The sequence below is a fragment of the Brachyistius frenatus genome, unplaced genomic scaffold, assembly GCF_029030835.1.
Source record: "Brachyistius frenatus isolate BFR_SWC_R1_liver_20210118 unplaced genomic scaffold, ASM2903083v1 Contig_37, whole genome shotgun sequence".
In the NCBI taxonomy this organism is placed as follows: domain Eukaryota; kingdom Metazoa; phylum Chordata; class Actinopteri; family Embiotocidae; genus Brachyistius; species Brachyistius frenatus.
The window spans coordinates 422959-435921 of record NW_027210636.1 but is presented as its reverse complement, the minus strand read 5'-3'; positions in this window follow the sequence as shown (position 1 = coordinate 435921).

Here is a 12963-nt window from a genome sequence, read left to right as displayed (position 1 = left end):
AGTGTTTCACATAAAAACAGATATAAAGGAACATTTAAAAATATAGAAAAGAAACAAGATGCATAAGAACAGATGAAATTAACATAAATATAGAATATAAATTTACAGTACGGCCACCAGACTATAATATCTTAAAGTGACTCAAAACTTAAGCAAAAAAAAAATATCCCCGTTTGTTCGAGGAGTGTTGATTCAAAACTGTTTATGGCTGATTGTGAAAAGTTGTTTATCTGAGTGGAACCAAGCGACCCCAAAGGTATGCCCCCGTAACTTTTCCCAGATTCCCAAACAAACAGGCCAGTTACTGGACGAAGTCAGCTTCGTTTGTTCGGCGGGACGGTCGGAGGTCATCATCAGTGGGGAGATGATTAATGTGGGCGCTCCGACCACGGTTTGTCCAGACGTTTGTAAATGTCACCGGACTCCCACTGACACAACGATTCTTGGCAACAGAATTTTCCTCCAAAACAGAAACAGCAACGCGGCAACTTTGACTTTTTGTTTCCAGCCACTTCGAACTTCAGTTTTTTTCAAACCATCTTTTCTCATATTCTTTTGTGACTGCTGCCTTGACGACGCCGTGACGACCACTGGAACAGATCTATATAAAATCCAAGTGAATCCTCAATCATCTCATGTTTTATCCCCCCCCCACCTCCTTGTGAAAAGACTCCCGACGAGTGAGAATGTGGAAATATTTCATCACACTGCTGCCCTTGTCTAAAAGGATCTTCACGCTATGTCCTCCTCAACATAATTCGGGGGGATTCCTGGTCCGAGCCATCCATGATGTCATCGTGCTTTTTTTTTCGGGCTCAGCATGTTGGACGTGTTGTTCTCCGTGGGGGGGGATAAATGAAGCCTCCGTCGGGGTCAAGACTCCCACTTGGATCCCCCCACACACACACACACACAGCACTAATGAGGTGTTTCATTACACCTCTAGTGAGCTCAGCTTGGGGGGGGGGGGGGTGAACGTTTTGTTGTTAACGCCCTCTCAGCTGCGGCAGGTTTCTTTGGGGGTGATAAAGCAGCAGCACCGTGAAATCTGCTGCCAGACTTTTTATCTTTTTCAAAACTTGAATGGAAGGGCAGGACAGATGTCAACGTTGGAGAGGTTGTTTTTTTTCACTGAGCTCAAGTTTCACACATCTTGTAAAGCAAAGTGGTCCATCACGAGAGCCGGTCGGGGTGGGGGGGGGGGGGACCGAACTTCAGTACTTTTATGGCACTCACTGAACTGCTTTTGGTATTATCTACTATAGATGCCTAAAATACTGTAAAACTTGTGCGTTAATATTGGAGCAAATTCTCGTAAGCGTCAGTAAGCCGCAAAGTTGGCCGTGCGGACCCTCGACTTCGACGGCCCCGTCTACGTACATTAAATCACTCGGTTTCAACGTAGATAATTAAATCTTAAAATAGAACGTGTTATTTCACTCTTTTCAAATTAATTTTTGACTGCATACCTGTCAAGAGTTTCCCTGCAGTAAACCGGAGGCCATATAGATCCGGGACATCTGATCGTCATGACGATATTAAAAAATGAGAATCTTACTGGTCGTGCTAATAAAATATATAAATAATGGTTTTGAGAATAAGCAATGATAAATAAATCAAATGTGCCATTCGAAATTGTAAAATTGGACAAATCTTAGTTAATTGGTGAACAATGATGATGATGTGCTGAGTAGGAAACAAATTGTTCGTTATACTTTGAATTGTGTGTTCATTATACTTTAAAACTCATGCAGATTAAATGACGACTCACATCAGGTCTGGACTACTTAAAAAAAAAAAATTGGATTAAGAGAAAATTCTGATTCAGCATGATCCTGTAAACTAGACATTTATATTGTCGTACAATAAAATCTATCGTCTGTAAAAAAGTAAACTACTACACAAAGCTACTAAATATTAAACAGCAAATACAGTTTGATTTTCCACTAATTACTGCACACTAAAAAAACCAGTAAAACAAACTCCGTTCACATTTTACCTCCCGGTAGTATTTTTCGTCCAAGTATTTACATGTAGAAGCATTTATCACTGATTTATGACTTTAACTTGCATCATAGCTCTTAAACGAGATGCAACAAAAGTTTTACGATCACAAAACCCTCAGGTTGGATCTAAATGTTTAAAACGTCGGGTTTCGTAACCACGCGGATGTTGCTGGTGGGCACGTGTTGTTTCTCTCAGACTTTGTGGAAGGAGGCGTCGGTAGAAGTGTTGAAGTTTTTAATCAGTGGAGAAAGGCGTTTTCTCCTGAGAAGGAGTAAAGCCAAGTGATTTCCACACATTCCTGCCAGCGTTGCGGACGGTATATCATGAGTTTTAGAGAAACGCCTGATATGCTTTCTTTCTTGTATTCTTTCAATATATTTAGAATTTGGTACCCAGTCTGTTGGAGCCAGCCCCTAGTGGCCATCAGTGGTATCGCACTTTTTGCTTCACTTTTCAAACCCGGAGCCTACGTGCATTTTTATGTGCGGTCTATGTAGCAGAGTTGACAGGAAATAAGACCGTAAATAGATAATGACGTTCAGTTAAAGGTCCCAAGTTGGACTCAAACCTGAGACGCGAGTTCACGGTCAGCACCTTAAACTTCCAGCGCCACCAGTTCGTCCCCGTCTCTGTTCTTCTGTGGGACAGATAACACATTTTTGACATCGTTCCTACGTTGCAACGGCCCACCCTGAAAGTCGACGGGACTTTATAGCAGCCAGCAAAACATGTTGCCCGCGTTTGCCAAAGAAAACAGAAAAACAGAAATGGCGCCGATACAAGTTCGGCCGACGCAAACCAGACAGATTGGTTCTCCGTCTGAACGACGTGTTTTATAACGGTGCTGGTCGTGTTGAGCTTTTTTCACACTCGCAGGGAAACACGTCAAAAGTGCAATTAGGCTGGAACGACTTTACGCGGCAGCTTCTGAGGACGTTTCCCCCGTGAAACCTTTGGCCTCTTTTTAAGTCATTCGGCTCTCTTCCCATTTTATTGTGGACTCGTGTTGCCGGGTCATTAACGCAGTTTAGTTTTCATGGAGGAGACGAAACACCCTCCGAACATGCTTCTCTGGCAGAAGCACTGTGTGTGTTGTGACTGCTGAAGCACAAGTTAAGAGTAAATGGAGCGTTGGATTTCAACACCATGTGAAGAAAAAAGGTTCCTCAGAACGTCAGAACACAAACAATGATTTCCACATTGTTCCTTTCGCTGTTTTTTTTTCCTGCTGAGAGACGAATCCAGTGAGACGTAAAGACGAGGGCGAGGAACTTTGCGAATTTCTCAATGTGCTTCGAGTGTTGTCGTTGTTGGAGAACCCTGTTGCCACGGCGCCACAGTTCAGCTGGTTTGCAGCGAATGTTTTTTTTTCCTTTATACGTCTCGGTAGAACTCGGTGTTGACAGTCTGACAACCAGCTAACAAAATTTGTCTAATTTCGCTATTAAAGTAAAGCTAACAAAGTGCTAATTTTGCTAAAAAGACATTTAAACTCAAGTTAGCAGCTAAAAACGCTAACAACCCTCCGATGCCTCAGAAGGTTCCCAGTGGAACTCGGTGTTGACAGTCTGACACTGGGGAACAAATTCACGGTTGCGCAACTTCCGCCAAACTCAAAGAAAACCCACCTGGTGTCTCCTCACCTGACGCTCCTTCTTCTTCGGTCTTTGGACGGTGAAGCTCCGCCCCCTCTTTGAACCGTTGAACGTCACTCAGAAACACGTCGCCCGGCTCGTCGCTTCATCTCCGTCAGACCTTCTGAAGCGTTTCAAGAGTCTCTGTTGACGATTTTGTTGACGAGTTCGACAGAAGGATTACACAGGAAATAAATAGGCGACCAACAAGCAGAAATGCAGAAGCAGAACTTTAAAGTCGCAAAACACGACAACACCTAAAAGTTGTACTTTTTATCGCTGCACTTTAGTAACTTTCAACAGTTTCAGGATGAAGAAAAAAGAAAAAAAAAGCCTGGCTCAACACACTGAAGAAAAACACATCACTTCCTGTGAACCTTCCTTCCTGTGAGACGAAGATCAGACAAGCAGACGTACAGTAAGCCGACTACAACCTGAACCGTCTTCCTTTTGTCTGTCGTGTTCAACAAGTTGATATCAGTGATAAGGAGGAGATTATTTATTTGGGTTTTAGTATCTCTACACACCACAAAGAGCACTTTTCAGATCCTCTCCGGTTCCTGGCAGAAGAATGTCCCGGAGTTATTCGAGCTCGCCCGGTCGTCCTCTCTCTGCTTTACAAGTGAAATGAAGCGCTCACGCTGCCAACATCTGGCCGCAAAACCCTACTTTCATATTTTGACTCTTTATCATTCGGCGTGCTGAGGATATCCGCCACACGACCCCCTCTCGTCTCCCTCGACGACGGCAGGATGCAAAAACAGACATTCCTCGCGCTTAAATTTTGCTCGGCGCGGGCCGACCCGGCGAGGTGAAATCACCGCTTTTACACCGGAAAAAGTCTCGGGCGTCTCCGTCTCCGTCCCGGTTTTGTCTTTTAATTACAGCTCTTTCTTTAATCCCCCAGAATCCCCTGCAACTTTTTGAGGTGTGTTTCGGCCTTAAAGGAGGATGCCAGAGAGATTTTTTTTTTCTTGCTTGTTCTCTGAGGTCGTTGCATCAGAAGAGGCCAGATGTAAAAAAAAAAAAAAGAAAAAAAAAAGAGGGGTGTCGGCATACATTCCCCCCTCGGCCGCTAATTAGATTAGCCACATCTTGAGCGCAGACGATTAACAAACGTAAACAGTGTTTTGAGTTATTTGCAACGGGACGCGTTAAGACACATCGTGATCCGACACGATATCCATCAAACGAAAGAAAAAGCGCGAGTCGCCCGTGAATGTGATGTTTTCAGATGTGCGAGCAGTTCGAGCGCCGGTAATTTGACATCTGAGAGAGGCAGCGTTGAGTGTTGAACACTCGACACGTCTCCGAGGATCTGGAGGCATAAAAAAAAAAAAACACCAAACCTCGACGCGTCCAGTTTCCAGCGGTGAAACCGATCTGCACCGCTGTGAACCAGCCTGAAGGGATTACTCAAGCCCCCCCCCCCACCCTCCCCCCCCCAACACACCAATCCTTCTGACACCAGGGTGAAAATTGATTTAAGCAGCAGTTGGCCCCAAAGCGTCATATTTGCTGTCATGACTGCGCTCTCCTCCGAACGGGGTCATTTTTTACAGCCCTTTATTTACTTCTTTTTGAAGGTGACCCGGTGACGGCGGTGGTGGTTATTCACTTGTCTTCTAAGGACTCCGGCATGTTTTTCTACTGCCACGGCCGGATTAACCTCCGAAAGGGGGGCGGGGGGCCGGGGGGGGGCAACGAATTAGACGTGGAAACAATCACTTTGTGTATTTGGTAATAAAAACAAAGTGTTTTGTGGAATAATAGGAACCGGCTCAAGGTGGGTTTTGTTTCCACCGCGTGTTGAATGACTTCCAGAAAAACAGAAACAATTAAACGATTCGATACGACACGAGAAATAAACACAGCGTCGAAACTAAAACATTTGCACAGCTGCACCGATGAATTTCAGAGTCTCATTCTTGCGATTCGTTTGCCTCCTTTTTCTTTTTTTTTCTTTTTTTTTAATGACAGCATCTACACGGACTCCGCCCGTCTGTTCGGACCTGATAATAATAACGTTAAAAGGAGCTTCACGCCTCCACCACCACGTTTCAGATACCATTCTCTCTCGTTCGTCTCCTCACATCCACCCTTTCTGTCGCCGACGCAGATTTTCGAACTGGGATTCATCAGTAAACTTTCTTTTTCTATCATCAGCGGCGAAATGTTCGTTTGTCTCAGGCCCCGCCCGAGTGTCCTGCCCGAGTGTCCTGCCCGAGTGTTTCGCCTCGTTCCCCCTCCTGAGAGACTGGTTTAGAGACTAGAGGCAGCTGTCTCCTGTTGATTAACTTGAACGAGCCTGAATCCTCCTGAAATTGAAAGCTTAAAGTGCAGCGTTGTGTTTGTTTCTGCTGGCTCAGTATTTTACCCTCCAGTACGGTTCACCAAACGGCAGCCAAAACTAGCAACACCGCGGTAACTTGGCGGGTCCTGTGTTTGTAGCCTCTACTACCATAGTATGTATGAATGATGTCATTGTTTTGACTCATTGAGGATTTACAGTATGTGTAATATAATTTAATTATTTGTTGCTGTGTGTCAATTAAGACTTAACGAGACGAAAAGGCTAATGTGTTCGCAACAAAACAAGATAAGAGATGCCAAAACTCTGATGAACTGTAAAACCAAAACAAAGAGCTAAAAGATGCTAAAATTCTCCACAGAGCTGTAAAAACCAAAAACAAAGAGCTAAAAGACGTTAAAAAGCTCCACTGAGTTATAAAACCAAAAATAACAAGCTAGAAGAGGCTAAAACTCTCAAAAGAACTGTAAAACCAAAACTACGTACTAAAAGACACCAAAACTTAAGATGATTATAAGTTTTCAATATAACAGGTTTAATGATTCCTCGGTTGGTTGGATGACGGCGTTACGGTGCGTTGTGGTTTTGACTCGGAGGAGAAGCAGACTCCCATCATGCATTTCTCCTCTCCGACGGTCAGACGTGAAAACAACGTTCTTTTTTTATACCGTTTTTGGGCGAAGACTCTTTTACCTTCCGTGACTTCTTCCCATCGTCTCTAATTAAAGATTCAAAAAAGCTGAAGCGGCCCTTCGGATCTCTCGCAGCGGTTTTCCCCCTCCGGCGCCGTCCGATGAATACAAAAAAAAATGCGTCGTAGCCTTTTTGGTGTCCCGACGACAGCTGGACAGAAAAGGAGGATCTGACCGTCACTACAATGCTCACATTCTTTATTAGCCCAGATTCAGGCCGCTGTAACGCAGCCAGCATTCCTCACCGTCCAGTGAGGGAGGGGGGGGGGGATACTGGCTTTGTGCTGAATGTCAAGCATGCCTGGGTTTGCATGGATTCACCCCGCTCCCCCTCCCCCTCCCGCCACCACCCCGACAAGAGCTTTGATCAAAAGCCTCCACACAATGATACACACTTTTCTGCAGAATTACAAATGAACTTCTGCAGAATCGACGAGATGTCAGGAAGGAGACGGTCTGAGATTATTCACGGACTCTGAAAATTAGAAAGCAGGAGAATGAAGTCTTTAGAAAAGATTTACAAATGCGTCCGAAGGGACGTTGTTCAGGACCGAGGTGTCCTATTGTATCGTACTCACGACATGAATCCATTTTTTTAATGCCTTTGTGTTTTGTTTCTTTTTGGACAACTGGGTCAGTTTAAATGTTTAAATGTATCTTAAACTATTAAGAGATTTTATGATTAATATCTGCATTTGGTTTCTAGTCCGTGACATCCTGTTTCCTATCACGTGTCTTTTACCTGCTTATGTACTGGGGGACAGTTCATTGATCCATACGGGTCATGTGACCACTGACCAACACACATATTATTGGTTGCTGCCCTGATGAAGGAACTTAGAGGCTGAAATGCGTTTGCATGAGTTTTTACTGTGATTGAACAGCCATAATTGATTAATAGCATTTTAATGAATTACCCTCTTGAGTGCCTCAGATTTCTTTCAAGTTTTCAACACATTAATATTTGTTTTGTTTTCCTATCGTAGTTTACATCTCTCTGGAAATGTCTGTGTTTACCAGCTTAGATTAGTGTTTGAAGTCGTGCCGTCTTGATTCTGATTCATTCATCTCCATCCGCAGTAACAGAGAGCCGTGAGACGAGGACATGTGTCCTCCAGATTTGTCCTTTTAAGACCTTTTGCTTTGTTGTTTTCCAGAAGTTGTTTTCTCTTGCATTAATGACGAGTTGCGATTTGGCTGAGTGTGAACTTCCTTCTTGACCTTTGTTGGCATTTGCTTCAAGGTCTTCATTACATTTGAGGTCAGATTATTACAGGAAATGGACGTAGCCTCTTTAACGACACCTCTTGGTTTCCTGAAAAGCAGTTTCGCCATCTTGACAGTGCCTGACCAGAGACTGGATAAGAGTTTGTTGTTTCCGGGTCTAAAAAATGAAGCCGATGCAGAAGTAAGTGCCTTAAGCTGCAATACCACCGAGTGCCACTAGAGGCCTCCGGCTCCAAAGACTCCAATTCAACCAGTTATTTTGGTTTTACTAGCTAAAGTCGCTCTTTCTTATTAGTTTTCTGGCGGTCCATCTGAAAATAATCCCGTCATTAATTAGAAAAGAAAAGCATAAAAAAGACCTGTTTTTCGAGGGCGTGTCTGTTTGATTGGCAGGCCCTGTGGCATTTTGAACAACTCGATCTTGAATCAGCTGTTTAACGTGAGCTGAAATCGAGAGTTTCCACAATTAAGCTTCAGCTTTAATTGTTGCGTCTAGTTTGCTGGAGTCAGTTCGTTGACAGCTGTGGAGAATTTTTCTGACATCTTAGACCAAATCAGTCGTGTTTCCCGATGAGACGACACCTCAACGGCCCTTCAACCCCCCCTCTAACCCCCACCCCCGCCCCCCCAACAGCTGCAGAGTGGTGTTGATGTTTGGCCTCCTTGGAAGCTGGCGTCTGACGTTGGGTGGGGCGGCGTGACGGATAGCGGGGGTTGACTCTGGTGCTGTATAGTTCCACAAGTACCAGCCAACGGGGCAGCTGCTGCTGGGACGGACCGAGTGGCTTCGTGGATCGGCGTCAGGGCTCTTGGTGACCGAACCCCCCCTCCGCCCCCCCCACCCCCCGCGGTACATTGTTGTTGGCCGTAAACCAACAACACTCTCCGTCCTCTCTCCTCTACTCCTACTGAGACCCCGGAAAAAAAAAAAAAAATACACATCACAGATAGCTCTCTCTCTCTATATATTTGTTCTTTTGTTTCTCAGAAATAAGCACAGAAGGTGTTGCCAGTGTAAATGTGGTCTGGAAGTAATTTGTAGATTTTTTTTCTTTTCTTTTCGAGGGGGATTTCTCTGGCTTGCAAAAGAGTCATTGCCGTTGAACCACCTCTTTGTTGGACACACGGAGACGTCTTGGAAGAGTCACATGATGTGATTTCCACTAATGGATATAGATTTGTTCCCTTAGAGCACAAGTGGGGTGTGTGTGTGTTGGGGGGGACGGGGGGGGGGGACGGAGACGGAGACAAACCGTTAAAGACAACATTCGGACCTGTAGTGGGCCCGGAGTTTTACAGGGGGTGGGGGGTGGGGGGGTATGTACGATGAAACCCGAATCCTTGCTCTGGGGAAGATGGGTCACCGCTGGAGCAGAAGAAAAACCAAAGTGTAATAACAGAGCAGATGGAGGGGGATATTAAACATGTAAGGAAACATAACATAACCTCACGTAAATGTAGACAGTTAGAAATGTATGAATGCAAATTATATTTTTATGAAGTGCATTTGAATTTTGTTTTTTTAAATATACCTTTTATTGTAAGGCTAGCGTCGTAGCTCTTCGGATGAACTGCCTGCAGGTTTTATTCAATTCATTCATTCATAAAAGTTTTGTTTATAAAGCACCAAATCACAACATACGTCATTTTAAGGCACTTAACGTAGTAAAGTTCTTGTTAACATTACGACATTATAGAGAGAAACCCAACAATTCCAACATGAGTGACAGCCGGACGGAAAAACTCCTTTTTAACAGGAAGAAAACCGACGATGAAATGAGGGGAGAGCGGACAGAGAAAAGAACAGCATAGAAAGACAAGATATAGGTGGATATCAGCCGGCGCCATCTTTGCTAGTTCGGTTAGCGGTTTTGGAGCAGGAAGTGACCATATTTGGACGAGCTGGGGGAGGAGCCAGAGGTGGATCTGACAGATCAGATTGGAAACCTGACGATACTACGTCCCGCCCACCGATACCTGTAACCTGACTGCACCACAGGCCTGTCAATCAAACAGACAAATGTGATGAAGACTTTGAAGCAAAGGCCAACAAAGGTCAATAATTAAGTTCACGCTCAACCAAATCGCAACTAATTATGAACATAACAATCCAAAAGAAAGCAACGTCTGGAAAACAACAAAGCAAAATTGGGACAAATCTGGAGGACACATGTCCTCGTCTCCGGCAGCAGCGCTGTGAACACGGTTCTGTGTAACTGTGGATGGAGATCAATGAATGTGAAGCAAAGACGCACTGCTCAAACCTCGGTTCATCTTTTCCATTTATATCTCAATTAATCTTATCATTTCTAATATAAAACAGTGTTTCTTCCTGATGCAGTACGGCTCTTTTGTTCCTGATTGTTGACAGATGTGTTTTCCTGTCACCATAGCGAACAGATGGGGCTCCCTTCCCTGCCAAATCATCAAGAAGTTATCTTTTATTTCTTCTGGAACGTCACCTCGGATTCCATTTAGTCTTTTTTTTATTTAGGACTCCTTCTATTTGCCAGACTACCTGTTATCTCGTCGTCTAATCTGAATCCCTCTATTGTATTCACGTCGAAACGCTGCCCGGGCAGGAGTTCAAACCCTTCATCCCGATGAGTTACAGGCGTGTTTGGAAGAACACTTTGCCATCATTTTCCTAATCTTTCGTTGAGATTTGTCTTTTCGTCCCACAGCGGCTTGGCCCTCACGTCACATGTCGAAATGCAGACGGTGTCCCGGGGCATCTTTGTCTGCGCCTCCGCTACAAAATGTTGATGTGAGGTCCTGACACGGCCACTCCTCCTCCATCGCTTCCAAAAGGGCCTCCATTGTATCTCACACAATGGCCTTCTTTGGTGTGCTTCTCGGTCGCTTGCCTAAAAACCTTCAGGAAACCCCCCACCCCTCTCTGCAGATGAACATGGGACATTATTGAGCGTGTGCCAGCTCCCATGGAGGAGCTCAGAGGGGGAAAAGCACTTTATAATTGGATTGTTATTGAGTATTAAGACCCCTCAGGCCTTATTTTACACGAGATCTCCTGCAGCTTAGAGGATCTACAGAAGGTCGACCAAGCATACGTTTGAAAAGGATGGCGCCGCGTGTTCGCCGTCCTCGCCTCCGCTCTTCCATCCTGTTCAACCAACCCTTTTTTTTTTTTTTTTCTGCAGGAAACACAACCCAAAGAGTCCTAATTAAAGTCACATTGAAGCTCTGCATTGTGTCCAGCGCAACACTCGAGCTGACACAAATTTCCGTTTCCGTTTTCTACACACTTCATAGTGAGCGGCAATGTGTCTGCAATATGTTATCGAGGAGAGCTCCACAAATGTTAAACCTCGGCGCATCCTGCAAAGACCGCTATAAGATTTCCGATATTGGAAAGCTCAATCTGAGGGGAAGTGTGTGAAACAGAGAGCTGCAATATAACTGGCAGCAAATTAATGCCACGTCAATCATCGTGTCATTACTTTGACGTGTGTTTCAACCTTCAGAAGGATTCTGGCTGAGGTGGAACAGGTCCGCACCCAATTCAATAACAGTTTAAAGTCTTTCAACGAGATAAGTAGGGCTTTTTGCAGGTTACTTTCCCACTTAAGGACAAAAATGTATCAGTTGTGCTTTGATACCTTTTGACAGCAAGTCATCACATCCAAATTTAGTTTTGAAACCTCCATTGAATACACCGGACTAGAATTTAAAGCAGTACTCTGCTTGATCAAATGTTTTATTATATAACTGGACTATAATGCCTTGTCAAACAGACCTGCTGTTCATGCAACTTGATTGGCTGTTGGATTGATTCAGAGTGACCGAGTTGGCATCACGTGAAGGCGTATCCTATAAACCCGGCAGACTGCATATAAAAGTGTTCGTAGCTTCCAGGTCAGAAGAATGAGGCCATAAAGTGTAATACCACCGAGTGCCACTAGAGGTCGGCTCCAAAAAAACCTCCGGCTCCATAGACTTCCATTCAACTTCTCTCATCAAATACGAAGTCAATACATTTTTTCCACAAGTCATTACGGTGTCATTTGCTAAAGTCGCTCCTTCTTATTAGTTTTCTGGCATTCATTTGAAAAATAATCGTATATATTAGGCCTCAAAAAGCCGTATGTTTGGGGGCGTGTCTGTTTGATTGACACGCCTGTGTGTGCAGTCAGGTTACAGGGAGAGGACCAAGTCAGATCCACCGCCCCCTCCTCCGCAGCTCGTCCAAAAAGCAAGATGGCGACGCCTGAAACTCCAAACTCGAGGCTTCGATGGCAGTTCAACCAACGGGTGACATCACTGTTGGTTGCTGCTTCTTCAGCCCACCATGTTTTGCGTTGCCATGGCATGGAGGAGTAAAGTCTGACTTTTCCAATTTTGTCGAGACGAATCTGAAGTCATCAGATTCGATGACTGAGTCTGACTCCCATCATGTAACACACCTCGTCTTTCATGTTCTTGCCTGGTCATGTGGGCTTGATGAAGTGTTGTCGTGCCGGCTGCGTATCTGGGAATGTGGTTGTGGATCGTGCGATGGAAGCTCCCCTCGGTTGGCGAAGAGGACCTCAGAGGAGCTGGAGTAAGAAGGGCTTACATTAACCCGATTACGCATTGAAACACGAGCGATACGGCTCAGTAGCGCAGTTTCTGGCTCCGCGGTGGCGTGTAACGCACGGACAAAGGCTTCGCGTCCCGTGTACCAAGAGAACACGACGGTACATGGATGAACGTGTGATGGCGGTAAACAGGAGGCCCGGCCGATTGGCGAGGCGGGATCAAGCCGAGTCCTGATTTAGCCACAGGAGGGTCTTTGTGTCGGCCGTGAGGCGCCTCGACCGAGGCAGCACAGGTCATGTGAATTGTCAGTGTTCATCACCACAGCTAACATGGACATCATTGTTCCGTCACTACAACATGTCAACATTTCGTGACAGAGTTCATGATTGGACACGCCATCGGCACTCATCAAACCTACGGCTTTTTTCCCCCTCGTTCTCGGTAATGACCTTCATTATCTGGATGTAAAAAAAAACGGAGATCCTCTTTAAATAGACTCGGGGAGTTGATTTTCTTTGTCAAATGAGGACCACATGCATGGACGCACCACACC